Source organism: Tupaia chinensis, unplaced genomic scaffold (genome assembly GCF_000334495.1).
Source record: "Tupaia chinensis unplaced genomic scaffold, TupChi_1.0 Scaffold000423_1, whole genome shotgun sequence".
Taxonomy (NCBI): Eukaryota; Metazoa; Chordata; class Mammalia; order Scandentia; family Tupaiidae; genus Tupaia; species Tupaia belangeri.
Genome location: NW_006159928.1, coordinates 797,200 through 806,955, shown reverse-complemented (window position 1 = coordinate 806,955; position 9,756 = coordinate 797,200). Strand labels below are relative to the sequence as shown.

The 9,756-nt window shown below is 36.6% G+C and overlaps 1 pseudogene; it reads right to left on the bottom strand.

The window, feature by feature from the left end:
- Positions 1-5,959: 5,959 nt before the first annotated feature.
- On the bottom strand, positions 5,960-6,819 carry LOC102502553 (40S ribosomal protein SA pseudogene; annotated as a pseudogene).
- Between the last annotated feature and the right edge of the window lie 2,937 nt (positions 6,820-9,756).

The window sequence follows — 9,756 nt, the reverse complement described above, 5'->3', positions numbered from 1 at the left end:
AGTGAATTGCAACATAAATCTACTGTATTTCAGCACCAAAAAATGTGGGAACCAGCAGTTAATGTAATGGCTATGTCGCTGGATTCCCACGTAGTCGACCGCGGTTCGCGTCCCGGACTGGGTGGCTTAAAACTCACGCCGGGCGCGTGTGCATGCGTGCCCAAGATCACGAGAGGAGAATGGAGGAGAAGGGATTGCGGCATGACCATCCCCCCGGGGAGTGATTTCTTGCTTTCTGTCTCTCTGTCTCTCTCTGTCTGTCTGGCAAGCGCACACACCCTATAGCGAAAATCTCTGCAAAAAATAAAAAAGGTGATCCCATTCCATAAACAGCACAAAGCTTTTTGATGTGGCTGATGCGGTGATATCTTGAGATACACTATGTCTCCATATTTGTTTGCTTTCCCTCATGAAATAAAATATATAAAAACTAATATGACTTATCTAGATTTAGAAATATTTGTTGAAAGCCCACTATGTTCAATGATAAGTAAAGAGAAAATCATCATTAATACCAAGAAATTGCTGTAAATCCTAACTTCACACTGTGAACCACATGTAAACTGAGAAGAGAACATACCTTATACCAACACAGTTTGTTTTGGATCTTAAGACAGAAATAAATCCCCCACTTTTCAAAAATTATCACATTTCAGGACTAGCAGATGATGTCAGGGTTACGTCTCTGGATTTCCATGTAGTCAACCACAGTTCAAGTCCTGGACCGGCCAGTTAAAAATTCATACCAGGCACATGTGCATGCATACCTATGATCCTGAGATAAGAATGGAGGAGAAAGGATTACAGTGTGGCTGTTCTCCCTGGAGGGGAATTTCTACTTTTTGTCTCTCTGTCTCTCCAGTGAGCACTCATACCCTATAGCAAAAATCTCTCTCTCTCAAAAATAAAAGCACATTTCAAAGACATATATAATGCTCTTTTATTAGAATATCGTGTTAGATGTGACCAGCAGGTGGCTCGCGGGTTAAGGTGCTAGGCTCTACGTGGCCCACCATAGTCCAAGTCCCGGACCTGACAGTTTGAAACTTATGCTGGGTGCATGTTTGTGAGTGCCGAAAATCCTGACAGGAGACTGGAAGGGAAGGGATTGCGGCATGGTCATCCCCACTGGGGAGTGATTTCTCATTCTCTTTCTGTCTCTCTCTCTTTCCAGCAAGCACAAGTGCCCTATAGCAAAAATTTCTCCAAAATAAGAGAATATCCTGTTAGACAAAATTTGATATTAGACTTATAAAACAGGAGCAATGGAGGAAAATATATGCATGCCTTTTATCATCCATGATCTGCCTTCTCTGTCAAAGGATACAATCAAGTAGAAAGGAGGACTGAAGATCTTTTAAAAAACATATTGTTGGAGCCAGATTGCTGCATCTAACCATCTCAAAGTAAAGACTTACTTGATGAAAGTGGTTGAAATAAATCTCAAAACTTTTCTACAGGAGGTTCCTCCAGCATCTAAGGCTCAATAATACTCAGAAAGATAGTATCATGGGATCTATTCCTGAGGGGAAAAAAAAGGAGAGAGAGAAAGAAGGTGGGTAGAAATAGATGGAAATGAGCCAGCAGGTGGCATGGAGGTTAATGGACTGGATCCTACATGGCCAACTTGGTTCAGTTCTAGACCTGGCAGCTTGAGAATCATGCCAGGCACATGTGTGAGCATGCCCAAGATCCTGAGAGGAAAATGGAAAAGAAAGGATTGCAGTGTGGCCATCCCTCCTGGAGGATGATTTCTCATCTCCTTTCAACCCCCTCCCCTGACTTATGCGTGCTCTTTATAGCAGAACAAAACATAAAATATAATAAACTACAGATTAAAATGAAAGAGGAAAAGGGTATGAGCATAAGGCAGCTGAATGAAAGAGTAGCGAGATCATATAGTTCTACAAAGTACTAAGTAGTAACAAATGGTTATTCTTAAAAGAAAGAAAGGAAAATAGTTCAAAAGATTCCTGGAAGTATGCAAAAGTTAATCATAAGACCATGGGAAAAAAGTGAAAAGAATTCTTATAAAACTCAAGAAATTAAAGGAAGGCAGATACAGAAAAAAAAAAAAGTTAACATTATGAAAAGCAGTCTAGAAACAACCAAAAAAAAAAAAAAAAAAAAAAAAGAGGGGGGAACTAATGCAATTGAAAAAGTCAGAAATACAGAGAGAATAGATTAAAGAATATATGATTTCAAAGAAGATAACTGAGGAGCTCTACCATATGTCTGATGATTATCTTTAAAGAAAAAAAGTAAAAAGTAGTTTGGAAGCCATTAAGCTTTCTCATATACATTCTGTGTGATTCCAGGAATGACATGACTACAATCCTCATTTCCTTTGATGGGCATGTATATATAACTTGAATGAGCCAATGAGATATGAACACTAAGAGCTTTGGGAATTAGTGTTTATTACACATATATATTTTTTGTACTTGTTTGATTAATTGTAGAAACATTTTTTAAAAGTTCTATTAACTTGGTCTCTGAGTGACTATAATCAGCAGACTGACACTGGACGTAGGAACAATAAATACACTTTTATTGTGTCAGTTCACTAAGATTTTAGTGCTACAATATAACAGACTAATACAAAAGTGGTATGGAAAAATATTCCAAGACACAAAGGCTGTCCCAAAGCCATAGTTCAGTTTTAAGAAATATAAATGTTAACAAGTTACAAAAATGAAGTTTAATTATCTGTCTCTTTTATATTTATGTTTTCCGATTTTAAAATGCACTTTTTATCATTTGTTTATTTCAATGTTTGCCAACTTAAATCAGTAGTAAATGAAAACAAAATTAAAAATATATCATTTGAAATTCACAAAACTAAATATGTATAAAAATAGAGAAACACTTTCGAATGATAAAGTTAGTGAACTAATAAGTTTTACTTACTATTTTGTGAGGTACTCAAAAAAGGAGATTCATTTCTTTCCTTCTTTTTTCTTTCCTCTTTCTTTCCTTTCCTTACCTTTGCTTTGATTCCTTCTCTCTTTCTTCTAACCAAGTAAGTTATTTGGCATCTCATAGATGTTAAATAAACTTTTCTTGAACCGAATGGAATTCTTAAAGCTTTCAATAGTGCCATGTACATCACACAAGCTGATTCTTTTGACTAAGGATTAAAACCTTTTGGAGTCTATGTACATGCATGGTTAGAAGGGGTTTTAGAGGTTCTTTTAGTTACATGACTTTCATTTAGATCAACTTAGCTTCCTAAAACTACTGAGTATTCTAAGTTTTAAATAGAACAATTGTAAAAGAGATGATTGATAGAAGCTATTATATAATTATGTCAAAGTAATACTTTATAAATTGGTTTGGAAATGACATAATAGCATTTTACAATTAAAATGAGTTCAGATGGAGACATCTGAAAATGTAACTGACAGTGTTTTACTCTCTTTCTTTGAAAGCAAAGTCATCAGTCATGTTCTGAGAAATGAATTACATACATACATGAGACTGAGTGCACGAATATTTCAGTTTAAATCTACCTTTAAGATATCATGATTATTCCTCTACATTACACACCAAACTCTATCCTAATAATATATATGGTCCTTTAAAAAAAAAATCTCTAAAGTTCTTTCACTTTCATCAGAAGAGAGGCAGGTAGAAGAATTTTTTTTAGGTAAATCATGTCAGTACATGTAATGCTAATCCTCTCTGGCTTGCATTTTAGCTCCTGTCTTTGGCTAAATATGTTGTCACACTGTTCTGTATTTCACCTATTTCTTTTAATCACTATTACTTTTTTCTTTTGCTGAATCATTTTTTTGTTCTTTTGCCCTTTCATTATGGATAAATTATTAGATTCAACCCTCAGCTCTATTATTTTGCTTTCCCTGATGATCCCTTCAACTCCTATTGCTTGAAGTATCATCTCCGAACTGAAGATTTTCAATCAAATGTCATCAGTCCTGCCCAATCTCTTGAGCTCTTTATCTCCATTTTCAATCTTCTGCCAGATATACCAACTGAAATTCTCTGAATCTTGCAGACTCAGCATACAAAAATTGATCTTACTATCTTATCCGGGCATTTTTTAAATCAGATATTATACTAATTATTCTCAACTCAAGTTTTGGAAGGCAAAGGTGGGTTTGTGAAAGAAGTGAGCTTTAATCATAAATATGTACAGAAGTTTTCAAGCCAAATTCTTTCTCCATAATCAGTGCCAAAATTCTGAGACAGAAAATTCAAGCAATGGGCATAAAATGAAAAAAAAAATAGGTGATATTGCTCAAGTTTTATGCCCCACTACCTCCAACTGAGAATCACCTTGTTAGACTCAGTTATCTAAATTTCTTCTTTGGTCATTCCTTGCAAATGCCACCATCATATGTGATCAATGAGCCTGAGACAAAGGTAAGGGATTTCTTTCACCAGGTGGAGAAAAGGAAGAGAAAAGAGACTGACAAATTGTGTGGAACTGTCTGTTTCAAGTTCTTTACTCTCATTCCTTCTATGGTTTAACTTCAGTTTGGCTAAGGTTACCTTGACTTTTGTAATAACCTAATAAGTGACTTAGCTGTCATTAGCCTTTTTTCCAATTTCATTTATTCTGTACACAGTTACAAGCAGTATAAATATAAATGTGTGATGAATATAAGTGTAATTTGAATGATAATTTTTAAATGTTACAATTTGTCAATATTTACTGCCAAATTTTGTGAACTTTAAAACTGTATAGTCATGCAAATACTATGATCATCATGATATAGAACACTTCTATCGCTTGAAAAAAAAATTCTCATGTCTCTTTAAAGTTTATTCTATTTCTAGCTTCAAGACACCACTAATTTGGTGCATATTTATTTTAATGTAGTTTTCTTTTTTCCTAGAAATTAAATAAATGGAAATAAACACCGGGTAGTATTTACATCTGTATTCTTCTACTAAGTACAATGCTTCTGAGATTCTGCATTATTACATGTATCAGTAGATTATATTTATTTGTGAGTAGTTATTTCCTTTAGAATGATTTTTTTTCTGTATCTATTAAAAATCTTGTGAAAGTATTAAGAACAGTATTAAGTTATAATTGGAGATAATTGACTTGTGCATTATAGGAAAGTCTTCCAGTCCATGAACATGGTATGTCTCTATTTAGTTCCTCTTTATTTTTATAATCACAATTTTGAATCTTATATTTTCATCAGAAAACATATTCTGTATATGTCTTGCCTTTTTTTTTTGGAAGAGGTTTTTGCTATAAGGTGTATGCACTCATCAGAAAGAGAGAGAGAGAGACAGAGAGACAGAAAGCGAGAAATCACCCCCCAGGGAGGATGGCCACACCACAATCCCTTCTCCTCCATTCTCCTCTTGGGATCCTGGGCACATATGCACACACACCTGGTGTGAATTTAAGCCACTGGGTCCAGGACTCAACATTACACCATCTGCTGGTCCCTATGTCTTGCATTTTTAGCACATATATCCCATATATGTCAATTTAGATTTACACTTAAGTATTTCATTTTTCTGAGCAATTGTGAGAGATATTACATTTTTTATCTCTGTTTTCATATGTTAATTGTAATTTTACAGAAATAAAATTGCTTTTTGTATTTATTGATCTCATATCTTGAGAGTTTGCTGAAATCACTTATTATTATAAAGCTGGATCTGAAGATTTCTTTATTGGTGATTTTAAAATTAAAATTTAACTTTTTTCTTTATCAGTTTATGGGATACTCAAATAATCTAATTCATATTGGGTCAATTGTGATAATTTATGCTTTTTGAGGAACATCTATCTATATCTATATCTATATATCTATATCTATATCTATATCTATATCTATATCTATATCTATATACATATACACACACACACACACACACACACACACACACACACACACACATACATATACTTGTTTATTTTACTTAGCAACCTTATTTCCACTTTGTAAGAGTCTGCGGAAGAGAAGACTTAAGACCACTCATTGGTTGTTCCCACCAATTCAGTGGCCTGAGCAATGGGGGCTTCAGACCAGTCTTTAGTGGCAGGCAGAGCACTTCAATCTTCAGTAGAGAACTGCTGGATGGGCACAGAGGGCTCCTGCACACCTTCAGACCAGTCTGTAACTTCAGGCTGAGTAGCAGTAAACTAAGGATCTGGAGCAGTCCATTCACCCTGAAATTCCTCTTTGGTCACAACCTTCTCAGCCATGGCCTGTTTCTTCTTTTCAATCTCTTCAGAATCTCTGTAGAAGTAGAGATCAGGCTTGACCTCCCATGGATATTCATGAGAAATGGTGCCATGCATGCGCAGAACTTCCCTGGCCAGCATCCACCATATCAGACCCACCAAATGAGCTCCCTTGTTGTTCTATGGGATGGCAATGTCCACGTGGCACAGAGGAGAATCTGTGTTGAACATAGCAATGGTAGGTAGATTAACATAAGTTGCCTCTGTGAGAGGCTGGTGGCCTTCCCTGGGGTCAGCAACCACCAGAAGACGTGGCTCCCGAAAGGTTGCCTGGAACTGGTTAGTGAAGGTTCCAGGAGTGAAGTGACCAGAAGTAAGAGTGGCTTCAGTGGCAGCAGCAAACTTCAGCACAGTGCTCTGTCCAGTATTCCTATAAGATATGACACTGACATCAGCAGGATTTTCAGTGGCAACAATGGCACAAACTGCCAATAGAAGCTTCTCCCAGATCCTGTTCAGATTTATGATGTAGATGTCATCACTTTTCCTTTTGTAGATGTACTGTTCCATTTGGAAGTCAACATTGGTGCTACCTAAATGGGTTCCTCTGCAAGGAATTTCAGGACATCCTCCTCCTTCATTTGTGCCCTTCATCAAGGGCACCGGATATTGTGGAAGTTTCCCTTTTAGTTATGACGGGAACCCAGAACATCTCTATATAGGCCATTGTGCCGGAACATCCATTTTTAAATATATGTGAATAGAATAGTTTGTAGAATTCCCGGGAACCAGCAGTTAGCGTAATGGCTATGTCGCTGGACTCCCACGTAGTCGACCGCGGTTTGCATCCCGGACCCGGTGGCTTAAAACTCACGCCGGGCACATGTGTGTGCGTGCCCAAGATCCCGAGAGGAGAATGGAGGAGAAGGGATTGCGGCGTGACCATCCCCCCTGGGGGGTGATTTCTCACTTTCTGTCTCTCTGTCTCTCTCTGTCTGGTGAGCACACGCGCCCTATACCGAAAACCTCTCCAAAAAAAAAAAAAAGAATTCCCTTATTTATCCTTTTAATGTTGGTAGGGTCTGCGCTTTCATTTGTAATGTTAATAATTTCTGTCTCTCTCTTCTTTCCTTTGCTGGTCTTGTCCGTGTTTTGTCAATTTTATTGATCTCTTCAAAGAATTGCTTTTTCTTTCATTGATTTCCCTATTGCTTATCTGTTTTCAGTTTCACTGCTTTTTGCTCTCATGCCTGCTTGATTTGGATTTATCTTGATCTTTTCTTTTCTCTGAGTTGAGAGTTTAAATTGTTAATATTAATGGGAGTTTAAATTATAAATTTCCCCTTTCCTATGCAAGAATTTAGTGATATAAGTTTCCCTTTCAATATTTCTATAACCCTATCCCACAAATTATAATAGGTTATAGTTTCATTTCTATTCAGATTAGTACATTTAAAAAAGTCTCCCAAGACTGCTTTTTTTTTTTTGAGATTTTTTTTTTTTTTTGCTATAGGGTGTGTGCACTCGCCAGACAGACAGAGAGAGAGACATAGAGACAGAAAGTGAGAAATCACCCCCCAGGGGGGATGGTCATGCCACAATCCCTGCTCCTCCATTCTCCTCTTGGTATCTTGAGCACGCACATACACGTGCCCGGCGTGAGTTTTAAGCCACCGGGTCCAGGACGCGAACCACGGTCAACTATGTGGGAGTCCAGTGACATAGCTATTACGCTAACTGCTGGTTCCCCCAAGACTGCTTTTTTTTTTTGAGATTTTTTTTTTTTTGCTATAGGGTGTGTGCACTCGCCAGACAGACAGAGAGAGAGACATAGAGACAGAAAGTGAGAAATCACCCCCCAGGGGGGATGGTCATGCCACAATCCCTGCTCCTCCATTCTCCTCTTGGTATCTTGAGCACGCACATACACGTGCCCGGCGTGAGTTTTAAGCCACCGGGTCCAGGACGCGAACCACGGTCAACTATGTGGGAGTCCAGTGACATAGCTATTACGCTAACTGCTGGTTCCCCCAAGACTGCTTTTTTGACCCATGAATTTATTTAGCACGGTGTTTAATTTCCAAGTGTTTTAAGCATGATATTGGAAAGCATATTCTAATATGAACAAGTTATGATGGTACAGTGAATATCATTCTTAGAGAAAAATGCTGAAAACAACCAAGAGATTATCCTTCACTAACATTTTGAAATAAAAATATTTTAAGTGGAACTTACTCTACCTAGAATTAAGTAAATGCATTGTTACAAGTCTAAGAGACTCTCTTATAATGAATCGGTTAACACAATTCTGATTAAATGTGGTGTACTGACAACAAACTTCTTCCTGTATTCTCTCAAAAATCATACTAAAGTAACAGAAGGATTTTGAGTATGGTAGAAATCAACAGGAAGAGGTACACAGGAGAAAAGTGATGACTAAGATTTAGGAGCTGATAATCAAATGGATAAGTGATAGCTGATGTCACAGCCCAGAGAAGCCTGAATCTTATGCCAGCACAGTGGTAACCTCTGAAGTACATTAGTCATTATACAGAAGCCTGACAAAGCTCAGGAACTGAAAACAATAGTTATGCTCAAGTGGTGAAAAGCACTAGTGGATCTGAAAAGAGAAGGATTGCTCAAAAATCTATTTAAATACCAACTCAAACACTTGATACACACCTATGTGTCACATAATCCCACCCCAATGAAGGATTACTTTATTTTCTAGAAAGGTCAAAAATGAAGGGAATTATATAAACATGAAAGCAAAGGCATAACAATACACAGAGTGGAGCAAAGTTAAAGTCTCGAGTGGACAGGGAACCCTTTGATTCATTTAGATATGAATAGTTTCTTATTCCTTCCAGAGAAGACATTATAAGACTCCTCTCTAGAAAACTCACCAGCATAAGAAAGAGAATCTGTACATATTGACAATCTTTGGTACTGGACCTGCAATGAAACTGCCTGCCAGATCATTCTATGGTGAAGCCCAGAAATGGTTAAGTCTTCCTTCTAAACTAAACCCTTAATCAGCCTTTCAGTCTCTTTTAAAGATGAATGGGCTGCTAATAATTACCAAATATGAAAAGAAATTCTTTAATGTAAAAAGCAGAGATAAAAATAAACAATAAAAATTAAAATAGAGATAATAGAAGGACTAGAGAAACACTTTGTGTGAAAAGTATAATTGAATAGAAATGAAAACAATTTGCATTGCTTAAGACTAGGAAGCAATAAGAAAGATTCAAAGATTCAAAGAACAAAATTTGGAAATTAAAAAGTAAGTAGCAGAAATAAAACATTTAAAACAGTAACTGGAAAATAAATTTGAACAAAAAAATCCTAGCAAAAATGAAAAGCTAGCCTATAAGAAATAACAGATAAATTTGATTTTCTTTATAAGTCTTATGTAATTATTTTGCTTCTTAAACTACATAAGTAGTTTTTAAAAATTAAAAGCAAAGGATCTGGTTGGAAATTGAGGATTAACCCAACCAGCTTTGCAACTTCTGAAGAAACTGGACTCTTTCCTGGTAGAGAAGAGGGTGTGTAACAGGGTGTGAGGTAGCTGA